This window comes from Euprymna scolopes, chromosome 6, assembly GCF_053919585.1.
Source record: "Euprymna scolopes isolate OS-2025 chromosome 6, ASM5391958v1, whole genome shotgun sequence".
Lineage (NCBI taxonomy): Eukaryota > Metazoa > Mollusca > Cephalopoda > Sepiida > Sepiolidae > Euprymna > Euprymna scolopes.
In genome coordinates this window covers 65,463,869-65,476,406 of record NC_136487.1, presented here as the reverse complement: position 1 = coordinate 65,476,406, position 12,538 = coordinate 65,463,869, and the positions used below count along the sequence as shown (strand labels likewise).

The 12,538-nt window shown below is 32.9% G+C and overlaps 1 protein-coding gene across 4 annotated transcripts in view; it reads left to right on the top strand.

Annotated features, from left to right (window-relative positions):
- LOC145277672 (nucleoporin SEH1-A-like) overlaps positions 1 to 12,538 on the top strand; it is a 149,754-nt gene that overhangs the window by 91,443 nt on the left and 45,773 nt on the right. For 2 of the 4 annotated variants that reach the window (XR_013868192.1, XR_013868193.1), the window contains exon 11: positions 12,014 to 12,208. The exons of the other annotated variants lie outside the window; for them this stretch is intronic. The gene's annotated coding sequence lies outside the window, so the exon portion shown is untranslated. The remainder of the gene's footprint in view (positions 1 to 12,013; positions 12,209 to 12,538) is intronic. 4 annotated transcript variants of the gene reach the window in all.

The following is a 12,538-nucleotide window of genomic DNA, read 5'->3' as shown; positions in this document are numbered from 1 at the left end:
TAAATGGAAAGGTAAATAGGGAAAGAAAGATATAGTCAGTTTTATGTTCACCAATAACAGTGTCTGCCAAACTAGTCCCTCTGGCGGTTCTCAAAGAACTCCATTAACAATATTGTAAGGGGAGGTAAGAATATAGGTGTAGTCAGGGCTTACTGCATGTCAAAGAACTTAAATAAAACACATCAACACTTAATCTTTTTAAAAGAGGGTGTATGTAAATTACCTCCCTTGCACCATTAACTTAAATGTTCTCATTCGAGAAAATTTCAATCCTCTTGGTTCTGTAATCCAAGAAAATAATCCAAATCTTCTGTGGTGTAATGTATTTCTATAGAAGATTTCTTGGTTCCTTTTGACGTGAATTCTAACGCTTCACTGAAGTTAGTATTCTTTTTTACAAGACTAATTCTAGGCCTTAAAATAGTTCTTTCTTCCTCGGTGATTTTTTAAACAGTCTTTTCTGACTAATTCTGTATCGTCTTCCTTGACAAATCCCAATTGAAGAAACCAAACCACTAGTTTCTCTTGTTTAAACTTGTGATTTTTAACGTCTTTACTTTTGACCTAGAAAATGACCTCCAGACCGAAGTGGAATGGGAACGCGAATGGATTGTAACATTTAATGCTCTCTTTTTAACAATTACAAGAAGCCTCTCCAACCACACATGTCCATGACAAATAACTCCTTACCTGAGAACTCCTCAGCTTAACATTCACAGGAAATATGAACCGGAACAAATACATTGAGGACATTGCGAAGGCTGCTGCAAAAAAGGTGGGCTAGAAAATTACTCACACCTGAGAGTATTCTGTACCTCTACAAAGTCAATATTCGCTCATGCAGCGTACGCGCACGTGTTTATAGCTAGTAGTCGACGGGGCAAAAGAGAAAGAAAGGATAAAGTCTTCAGTGTACTAATGTGTTGGCGTGCGTGAGCATGAGTTATATCGACGAGAGTAGACCTGTATAATAAATGATAAAGTCTGTGTGTGTATCGCATGTGGAAATAAATGGTAGTTTGAAGAGAGCCACTATGGCTCGTAGTACTCACAGGTTCTGCCGGGGCCCAAAGCAATCCCCCCCCCCCGGCAATGTTTGCTGTTGGGCAGACCAGCGAGAAAGAATTAAAGGTTTGTGATTTCACCTTTTATATACTCAGTCACGTGATTGAGAGCTGGTTTGTGATTGGACAAGCCAACGAGAAATGGATTTCAAATTTTGACGTGTGAGAAGTAGTCTCTGCCTGTTTGTAGCGGCTACTACAGATACCCCCTTGCTGGAATGGTTTTTGAAAGAAAACCAAAAATTGTTTATCGAAATAAAAAAAAGGTTCTTTTATGTATGTCAGTTGTAAATTAGAAAATTCAAAGTAGTGAGGATTTTGTAATATGTCCATACGTGACAGTTGCTTGTAAAATCCGTTTTTTTTTTTTGTTTTGTTTATTTTGTGTGTGTGTGTCAACACAAGGCTTGTTGCTTGTGACAGTGTTCAAATTTGTTTTGTAGAATTGTCTATAATTCCTTTAAATTTGAACGATTCCAGTGGAATTGGAAGTCGTTAAGTTGCTCGTTGCTAAATGTCGGTGACAAATTGATTTGTTGACGAACTTACTTCGGTGGAGGTTCAGAAAAAATAAATGTGTCGAGTGAGTTCTTCTGTGAAGAGTGTTTTGAATGGCTAGACGCCAGTAACGTGTTTTTGTTGGACTCGACTGTTGAGTAAACAGATATTTATTTTTTTTTGTGGGGAAAAAAAAATGTTGCTTTTCTGTAAAAATATTTTTTTTTGGTAAGATAATTTTGAGAGGGGAATGTTTTTTGTAGCAGAGAATGTTTATGCCAAGTGTGTAAATGGAGTCGAGTTGACCCATGTTTTTGTTTTGATATCCAGTTGGTATTAGCAAAAGGTAGCATAAAAAACAGCAGCAGTCCAGTCCAGATATTAGAATTTTTCGTATATTAAGAAAGTGTTAACTCTTTTTTGTTTTTTGTTTTTATATGTAGCCATTGTGAAAGAAAAGATGTTCTTTCTTTGTTTTGTTTTGTTTCGAGGAAACATATCCATTTGAAACGTTTTATTTATTTTCCGTAGAAATGTGGGAATAATTTCTAGCGAAATGTATTTACGCTAAAATGTTTTCAGCTTTGTTTATGTGACACATGTCTTTGGACATGTTTCAGCTTTTTTAGTTTATCGTGTTCAACGAGAATGTTTTGTCTTTCTTTTCGGCGAAAACAATGTCCAGTGTTAGAACAGTGTTCTAGAGAATTCTCAAGTGATGAGTAAGCAACATTTGAAGATTGCTTTCGCTCGTCAGTGTATTTTGGCAGTTTTTTTTTTGTTTGTTTTTTGTTTTGTTTTTTTTAATGCTCCTTTGTTTTGTTCGTGATGAGTATGCGGGCAAAATGAGTTTTGGAAAGGAAAAAAAAAATTCTTCGGCAGTGTTAAATGTAACGATACTGAAAGTTAGTTGTTTTTAAGCTTAACAGAAATAACAAATAAAACCTAGAAGGCCACGTATTCCTGGGTCACCATTTTAGTTTATAATGAAAAAACAGAATGGGGGGTAATAAACAAACTTTATTTGTAATTTTTGTTAGCGTCGTTAGTAGAAGAGTACAAGAGAGAAACAGGTTAGTAGGTTGAAGTGTTCTTGTTTGAAGATGTTAGATTTAATATCATGCCGGATGGTTGAAGAAGAGAATAGTTTAGTGTTCGTGCGCACACGTGTTTATAGCTAGTAGTCGCTGGGGTAAAAGAGAAAGACAGGACAAAGTCTTCAATGTACTAATGTGTTGGTATGTGTGAGTATTAGGTGCATCGACAAGAGTAGTTCTGTAGAATTATAAATAAAGTTTGTGTGGAAATAAATGGTAGTTTGAAGAGAGCCATAGCTAGCTTGTAATACTCGCGTTCTGTCGGGGGCCAAAGCCCCCCTTCCCCTCCGCCAAACACCTTAATCTTTCTTAGGCATGGTCCTAATTAGTAGCCCCTTACGTCTAAGTGGCAATATGCCTTGTCTGGGGTGAAGGTGAGTCAAAAGAAAAGAAAAAAAGAAAAACACCAATAATTTTTAATTGTATTTTTATTCTTTTAAATCTACTGTTATATTTAATAACCTCCAACTCTCTTTATTTTTTTTTTCTCTAATTCATGTTGCTATAATAGACTAGCGTGGTTATCCGATGTTTCCTGGAGCCATAAAAATCTAAATAGCAGATGTTAAATAGTATTAAGTCCCCCCTCCACCTCCCCAGAAGAGAATGTTTTCATGTGAGAAGTTAAAAAAAAATAAAACCTAAGAGGATTTCAGAGTGCTACTGAAAGCGCCAAATAAAATTAAAGATGCCTTGAAAGCACGACTAAAATTTTTTTTCCTGCCCTTCTTTGTACAGAAATAAGAATAGTTATGAAATGATAAATCCAAAATTAGCATCTATCAATTTGAAAAAATGCTGACTCATTTTCTGGTCTGCATCAATACATGATGACAGTAAAATTTGTGTTTAATTCTTGATAATATTTTATGATACAAATAAATCTTTTTATTGCATTTTAGATATTTTTCCCGTGTAACGCGGGTTTAAAAAATAAAAAAAAATAATAATTTTGTAGGGGTTTGTTGGATGCAACTTTATTATAGTGTTTTTGAAAACATGCATTTCAGAGAAAAACATTATGTACACACGTGTCATACTGAAAATAGTATAAATTCTAAAAATTATGAAAACTGGTCCTGTAGAAAAATAATTATAAGTAAAAACAGAATTTCTCAAAGTTGCAATTTCACTGTAAATTAAACCCTTTAGATGCTTGAAACCAGGGGGAGATAACTGCTTACAAGTTGGACTTCTTGCTTATTTTTGAAACTACTACAGGCTTTTTCCGAAAATTAGGTCTAACTTGTCTTCTACTGGACAATGTTTTGTAAATCTTGGAGTTTGTACTGATTTTGACCTGACAAGTAAGTATGTAATTGTTTTTCTCTGAAATGCCTTTGTTTGAAAATACACAATTGGGTTGGACGACACACTAAAGTTGCGCCAGTTGTTGTGTATTTTAGAAGTTTTAGCTGGGAACATAAACACAGAGAAGTGCCTTTTATATAATAGACTAGCGGGGGTACCCGGCGTTGCCCAGGTGTTTAGAGATGTGTGTGTTGGGGGGGGGATCAAAACAAAAGAATAAACAAAGTAAGAACACTTTTTAAATATTAAAAAAAAAACAATATTAAAACTTCTTTTAAAAAAATTGTTGCCCGGGTGTTTGTGTGTGTGTGTGGGGGGGGGCTTTAAAAAGAAAACAGTTTTTGTAAGTAGTTAGGATCGAACCCGAAGCCTTGAGGCGAAGGTGGAAAATAAAGTGTGCAAAAAACCTGACACATTATCTGCTCGGTCAACAAAGAGCAACTGAAACACGTTTGAATTTATTTAAGTATTAAAAGCAGAATTGACACGTGCCCGCAATAAAAGTTAACTCCACTACTTCTATTTGATCTCATTAATGAAGTCAAATAGATGTAGTGAGTTAACTTTTGCTGCGGGGCAGCTTTTGGGTTTGTTTACCCAACTTTGGCTGGTTGTTTCCCCAAGATGTTGGGGAGGGGGAAATCAGCTCCCCACTGTCCAGATTGAATAGCAATTGTCTGATATAAGGAGTTTGGCCCCACATTGATCAAAGCTGATTGCTTCTGGACGTTCCCCGGTGCGATTGCCGGGAACAATTCTTAGCTTTGAATTAGTTTTGGTTTTATACAAAAAAGCTGAACGAACACAAGACTGGCTGAAATAGCAATAATTTTGTAAAAATCGACGTAAATAAATCTAGACGCAAAGCGCATTTGCAAATCATACATATTATGATCTAGGTTCTATATAAACAGTTCTCAGCGATAGTACACCCCCCCCCCCGGGACCATCTGCGAAAAAGCGTTTTCGAGACATACAAAAAATGCGCGCGTGCATTTGTCTTTTATATATATAGATTATCGATGTTGTTCATAACGGCAGGTTTTGTTTGTTTGTCCTCACATTTCTTGGAGGCTTTTTAAAATTTTATGTGGTGCTTGTACTTTATAATTGAATATCTAAAAAATGCATTTTGACTAAAAAACAGTACTTGCATATCACGTAGAAATTAGTAAAAATTCCCAAAATTATATATATATATATATATATATAAAAATGATCAATTAAAAAAATAACAAAAAAATATTTTAAAAAGCAAATTCCGTATGGCAAACAGACTAATCTCCCTTGTTTTGTATTTCACTTTCACTATTTTAAATGATAAAAATTATGGATCAATAATAACAATGTTGTCTTGTTTGTTTTTTTTTGTGTGTGTGTGTGTATGTAAAAAAATAATTCTAGCAGATCTTCTCATTCTATCATTTTTTTTTAAATTTTGAAACTTTTACTAATTTTGACAACGCGTAAAAAACTTTTCTTTTTTTTTTTAAATTTTTTCAGTAGTGTTGGAACGATTAATCGGAAAAATTGAACCTATTTTCATATATAAAAATGGTTCCCTTAATTATTTTATTTATTTATTTTTTTTTTTGATTTTGTTTAAAACAAAATTTTCCACTGCTGCTAGTAATGATAAAATAATAAATATTTATTGATTCTAAACTTCCAGTAAAACTAAAATCTATAGATCACCCCTTTACAAGTGTGTTTTTATGCTTGAGAAAATATATATACATTTAAGATGTGTTTTTACAGTAATTGGGACAAAATAACCATTTTATAGTTAAATATTTAGAGATTTATAAAGAATCAGAATCGGGTGGGGGGGGGGGTATTGGAGTCGTTACATCACTTCGATATCCAATTATAATACACAATCACCTTTCATCTTGTCAAGCGGTTAGTCTGACACACTTAATTTTTTTTTTTTAATTTTTGTATAGAAAACTCAATATTTTAGAGACTACTTGGTCAAACAATATGAAAATGGGTATGTTAGCCTTGAACATTTATCTAGAATTTGACTCCAGAGATTTCCAGTTAGAAAAAATGAGATTTTCTTTGGGCATGTTATACTTAAGTTTGAACTGGCATTTTCCTCACTAACCACACCCAAAGAATATTAGTTTTTGTGTTTTTTTGTTTGTTTTGTTTTTTAAACATTGTTGTTAAATGAGAAAACTACCTGTTTATAATTTCCATCTGAATCTAGATAGCAGAATTCACTTATCTTTTATTAGTAATTTTAGCATTTTTTCTTTGTGTTAACATCTATTACTAATAGAAAATTAGTATCCATATAGCTGGAACTATACTATTACTCCTATATCTGAAGCTCAAACTATATTATTCCTATCTTTTAATGGTCAATTTGAGGGAGGGAGGGTAAATATTTGTTCTCTTGTTATGTTATTCCTCCAGACATTACCACCTGTTTGTTTATTTATGTTTATATTTTCATTCATACTAGCAAAAATTTACAATGAAGAAAAAAAAAAATGTGGCAGTAGGCAAGCAAGTTTGAACCCATACCGCGAAGTAGGAAAAGAATGTGAAAAATAAAAAAACTTAACATCTTTGCCGTTGCATCTATCGTCAAACCGAAGGTGGCAAAAGTTTAAATTAAGGCTAATCAACCAAAAAGAGGGGATGACTTTTGAAAATATCGGCGAAAAAAGCGACCCCTTCCTTGTAGAAAAGTGCCCAGTTGGGGGGTGAAGGAATTAATGTTTTTAGCCAATTTTTCAATATTTGTCGTCCGAAGAGTCGAACTTCAAAATTATACCAATCTCGTGAAAATCCGTCGCCTCTTGCAAAAGTTTTAAGCAAACATACATACAAACAGACAGGTGAGATTAATATAGGATAGCTAGAATCCAAAGCACTATAAGTCCTCAAAATACCACAGTTTTGTTCGGAAATGAATGTACTTTCAAATGAATTAATAAATAATATTGTACATTAAAATGATAAAAATGTGAACATCATAAAACAGCGTTTTCAGTAAGGTTTTGTGAAGACCCCTCTGCCCCCCCCCCCGATTTGTAAATGTTCATACTGCGTTTGTATTAAGAATTTTGTCATGAAATTTGGAAACTAATCCAGAAGAGATGTCACTCTTAATAGTTTAGGGTGTCCAAAATACTTTTGACCACTCGTTTTTTTTTGGGGGGGGGGTTCTTTTTTTGTTTTGTTTTTTGATTGTGTTATAAAAAAGATTTTAACATGGTGAGTATTGAAAATTTTGAAAAAAATTTTCTTTGGACACCCACTAGTAAGTAAAATAGTCTTTTTACTGTTTTTATTTATTAAAAGTATAATTGTATGTTGTTTTTTTCTTGTGGTAGCTAGCAATTTAAAATGATGATGCCTGGAAAAAAATTGTTTCTATTTTTGAGTTTTGATGCAAAACTGTCTTGTAGTATTAGCAGTAACAGCAATAGCACAACTGTAAACAACAAACGGGATTTTTTTTGTCATTGATTTTTATTCCAGAACAATTTTTTTAATTGAAAATATGAATATAAAAAAAATGTTCTTACATGTTTAATTAGTTATTTTATTACCAGAATATATAATTATTAAAGCAATCCCAACCAGTTCGGCGTTATGAACTTTTTCCAACTTGCAATTTCTGGCATATTTCTAGTTTAAGTTTTTAAAATATTTATATGATTGAAAAGACAAGAAAATAAGCTTTCTAAATGTATAACTTGCGTGCACTTTTATCCATTTCATTAGTTTTTAATGATGAATTAGTGTTTTGCTTTGAGCGACCAAAAATGTGAAATGATTTTTTTAGTTCATGTGTACTAGCAGTACGCCCCCCTCCCCATATTTTTTCTTTTTCATTTTCGTCTTTTTTACAATTTTTTCAGTGGATTATCAAATGGACACTAATCTACCAGATTATAATAAAATATGAAAAAAAAACAATCAATACTTAAATATTTTTAGGGATGCTCAGTTTTTAGTGAAATTAAGAAATAAAAAAAATATCTTAAACTGGAAAGTTTAAAAACGAAATAATGTGTCACTCGGTAGAAAAATGGACATAAAAAATGTAATTGAAAATAAAAATCAAATTCATTCAAAATTTATGAATGATTTTTTTCAGCAAATTATTTAGCATTTTTTTGATATTGCAATTAGTGGACAAAAAATACTTGATACTTTTTCAAATTTCACTTTTTCTGTTAGAGTGATGTCACTTGTTTTAAATAGACTTTATTTTTGTAAAGTTTCACACCCTCATTTACCTAAATTTGCATATTTAAAAGTAATTTGATGTTCAAAATCTATGCCATAACATTTTCAAAAGCCAATAATTATGAACCACTAGCCGGAAATGAGTGTCAAACGCCTTCTTTTAAAAAAGGAAACTCCCTTAATCTTACCTCTAATCCTAGGTACGAGGAGCAATCCTCCTCCTAAAATCTTCTTTAGCCTTAACAATAATGTTAAATCAGAGTGGCAAGCTCCCCATCAAACAAAATTCCTCTGTACGCTACATATAACCATCTAAAAAAAAAAAAAAATAGCTATATATATATATATATATATATATATATATATAGCTCCTTCCTAAAAAATGCACATGATTTATTTTCCATAATAAATAAATTAGTTAACTGTCCTAAAATGCTAGAATAGCCTTGACATGGTGAATTATTTTACATTAAATTGGTGAAACTAACCCTCATTCTAAATTCTAAAATTGTTTTTGTTTTGTTTCTGACAAGTCTTCAGGATGTTCACACATAATTTCCCTTAGCCCTAACTCAGAATGGCAATCCTCCCCATCTTCCCATAATTGCACAAAGACCCTTTTAAAATTACACATAATCATCTATAGGAAAAAAAAAAAAATATATACAGGATTTCTCTCCCATGGTTAACTGCCCTAAAATGCTAGAATGACCCAAAATGAATCATTTTACATTAATGAAAGATAAACAAAAATTGTTTTAGAATTTAAAGTTTTTCAGGGTGTTCACACGTAATTTCCTGAAAAGGTAGAATCCTATAGAAAGGTGGTCAGATGAGAGGGTGCAGGGTTAACAGATGGTGTTAATCTACAATAATACCAAAGAAATATTGCAATATATTCATTTTTAAATAATCCTAGATCTAGTCTTCAGTTTCTTGTATATAAAATGCATTACAATTCAACTTTGAGTTGTTTAACTTCTTTTCTTTTAATGGATGCATGGCATTTTTAAGGAATTGCAGTATATTTGTGCATTTACTGTAGATTATTTGAAAACTATTGATTTCTTGAGATTTTCAGTGGCATATTTTGATTCCTTGCACAAAAATGCACTTATATAGCAAATTTCATTGCTTGATCTTGTGTTTTAACAAAGATGCATTATTTTTACCAAAAAAGTAGTGTAAAGAAATGTGATAAAACACATATGGTTTTAAATATCCAAACGTGCCTTGTGTCAGAGAATGGATCAAGAGAGAGAGAGAGGGAGGGAGGTGTGTAAATTAGATTGAGACACGTTGACCGGAAGTCAGGATCAGCTGATCAGATTGCATGTGAGTCACGTGATCAGGTTAGCTGAATCGTAGAGATTTGGTTTAGACTTACAAGAGGACGGACGGCCTCATCGTTGTCTCCTCCCTTCAGTGAGGGGGGGGGGACGCTGACGTGTGTAGAAACAAGACCATCATTCTGCGAGACATCTGGAAAGTGAGGCTAGGCTGTGTGGTTTCTTAGTCTCGTTTCTACACACGCCAGCTTCCCCCCCCCCCCAGTGAAGGGGAGGAGACAGCGATGAAGCCGTCCGTCCTCTTGTAAGTCTAAACCAAATCTCTACGATTCAGCTAACCTGATCACGTGACTCACATGCAATCTGATCAGCTGATCCTGACTTCCGGTCAACGTGTCTCAATCTAATTTACACCCCCCCTCTCTCTCTCTCTCTCTCTCTCTCTCTCTTGATCCATTCTCTAACACAAGGCACAAAGTCATAACTTCCTTATTTTTAAAATGATTTAAAAAATTTTCTTCTTTCTATCTATGCTATTATTTAGATATTTTAATTAAAAAATTTTCATGTGTATTACTAATTTCATCCTCACAGTTCGACATTTTTTCGTTCTGCCATTTATTACTGGGTAGAAGTGTTAATTATGTGATTATTCAGTTATTATTGCTTGTAGTAAGGATTGAACCTTCACCACTCCAAAAGTCTATCGCTTAGAATTGATTGCTAATTAACAATATTATCTGTTGTGCCATGTTTATGTGCATTAAATAAAGGGTTCAGTTTCAAATTCCATAGCAGTTCCCGAGTAGGAGGAGAATATGGGACAAGAAAGAGAAAGAAGCAACCTTAGTAGAAGTTATTGTCCCCAATGATGCTGGATTAAATAGAGCTGAAAGTGAAAAGATCACGAAATACCAAGGTCTTATGTATGTCATGAAAAGAAACCGGAATCTTAAAATGATATCAAGATGCTTCTACATAATTGGGACAAGATTTTCGGAAATCATAAAACTGAATTTCACATGAAAACAATGGTGTCTAAGTATTCCTTGTATTTTTAAGATGATTACATCCAAAAATTATGAAAATTGATGAGGTAGAAAAATTTTTATTAAAGAAAATAAAAAATAGAATTTGATGAAAACGATCGTAAAACACAGGAAAGCTCAACAGGGAGGTGATTTTCCATTCAAATTGAACAAAGATGGCGGCAATTTTTCATCTGCTAACACAATTAAAATTATTTTAATAATTCAGTAATATTCAGGTAATTTTGACTGCATAATTTGGAAACGGCCATTGTAACTTATTAGCATTGACAAAAAAAAAATCAGTTTAAACGATTGTTTGTTTTTTATTTGAAAACTCCATTTGACTACAAAATCTCGTCCCAATAATGTAGAAGCACCGATATCTATCATTCAAGTTATTATAGAAGTAACTAGACTCATGAAAACGAATTTCAAAAACTACCTGGCAAACATACCTGGTGAACCAAGTGCAAAAGAGATTCAAACAATTGCACTTAAGGAGACAGTCAGTCTTAAAAAGATCTCTCGGTTGGAATATCTGAGTTAGCGGGTGAATGTTTGGCATTTGGTAGGATGCCCCATCACCATCTTGAACAAACAGATAAGAAAATTAAAAAAAAAAGGGGGGGGATATAAAATGGACCATGTTTCATTTCGGCAACCTCATAACTCTTGTCTTATTTTGTCCTTTTAGTCTTTACCTTCTATGAACAGTTTCTAACAAAGGGAGGAGAATTGCTGTTTTTAGGGTCAGAATTTATCCATATAATACTTATCATTGGTTAGTTTCTTATATATAATGAATGAATGAATGACAAAAGTCTATATTTCAAATTTCATGATGTTGACCATCTTATAATTTATTCCTTTAATTCAGTTGACACTCACAATTCTTTACAGTATCTGTTTAGTAGCATAAAATCAATTACTTAATTATTATAACAATCAGTGAATCTATTATGGCCTTAACTCTTCAGAAGAAATAGCAACAATCAATCTGTCAAAAGGAAGTAAAGTGCATTTGGACATGATTAAAAAATTTGAAAATTAGAAGAGAAGCTGCTAATATCATATAGTTGGCTTACATTATGCCAATTTTATATATAATCTCTTTACAGCAAGTGACTTCTGGAACAGTTTAAAAAAAAAAAATGCATCTGAAAGTTCAAGGTTGCATCAGCCGAAACATGGAAATAACGGAGATGAGAATAGAAGTCCGACTCATCCAAATAATTCAGCGTTGTGTATATTGCATGAAACAAAAAAAAAAAAAAAAATCAAATTAACTCATATTTTCATTTTAATACATTATGTAAAAATTTGTCAGTGGTTCCAGTGAGTGTTCTAGGCATTTTCTGTTACTTTTAAATACCTTGTTTACAGATGAGGTCAGGCTGAACTCAAACTTACTGGAGCCATCACTGATATATATATATATATATATTGTTAAATATTTATCTTTGTTTTTTGTTTCACACTGTTATTTACATCTGCTCTCTGATCTGTCTCAGAGCAACGGATGTCTTGGAGGGAGACAAGTTAACATTTTGGCACGCCAAGAGAGAAGCCGCCTTTCATGTTATGTCCAAGTGCCACCAATACTTGAATAGCAGTCTCTAAAGTGATTAAACAAAAAAAAACAAACAAAAAAAAAAAGAACAAGAAACAAAAATAAAAACGCTAAAATTGTATAAGACAATCATAAGGTAAGACCATCCATCTTATTTCTCTCCTTCTCATCTTCTCTCTGCTAATCAGGAATGTCATGCTGTTACTACCTATTAACATTTTTAACATTGCAAGCAAACTTCTTCATCATATCTCATTTATATTAACATGTAAATCTGAAAGGCACCACTCGGGTAGCCAGTGAGCTGTATACATAGAAATATTTGTTAAAGTTTATATGAAGCCAAAGTTTTATAAAGGATGCTTTTTCTTGTACAACACTTTTTTGTGATCAAAACTAAGTGTGTCATCAAACAATGTAAACAGCCCGCACTTGATCAAGTCAGTCAGTCAGTCAGTCAGTTTTT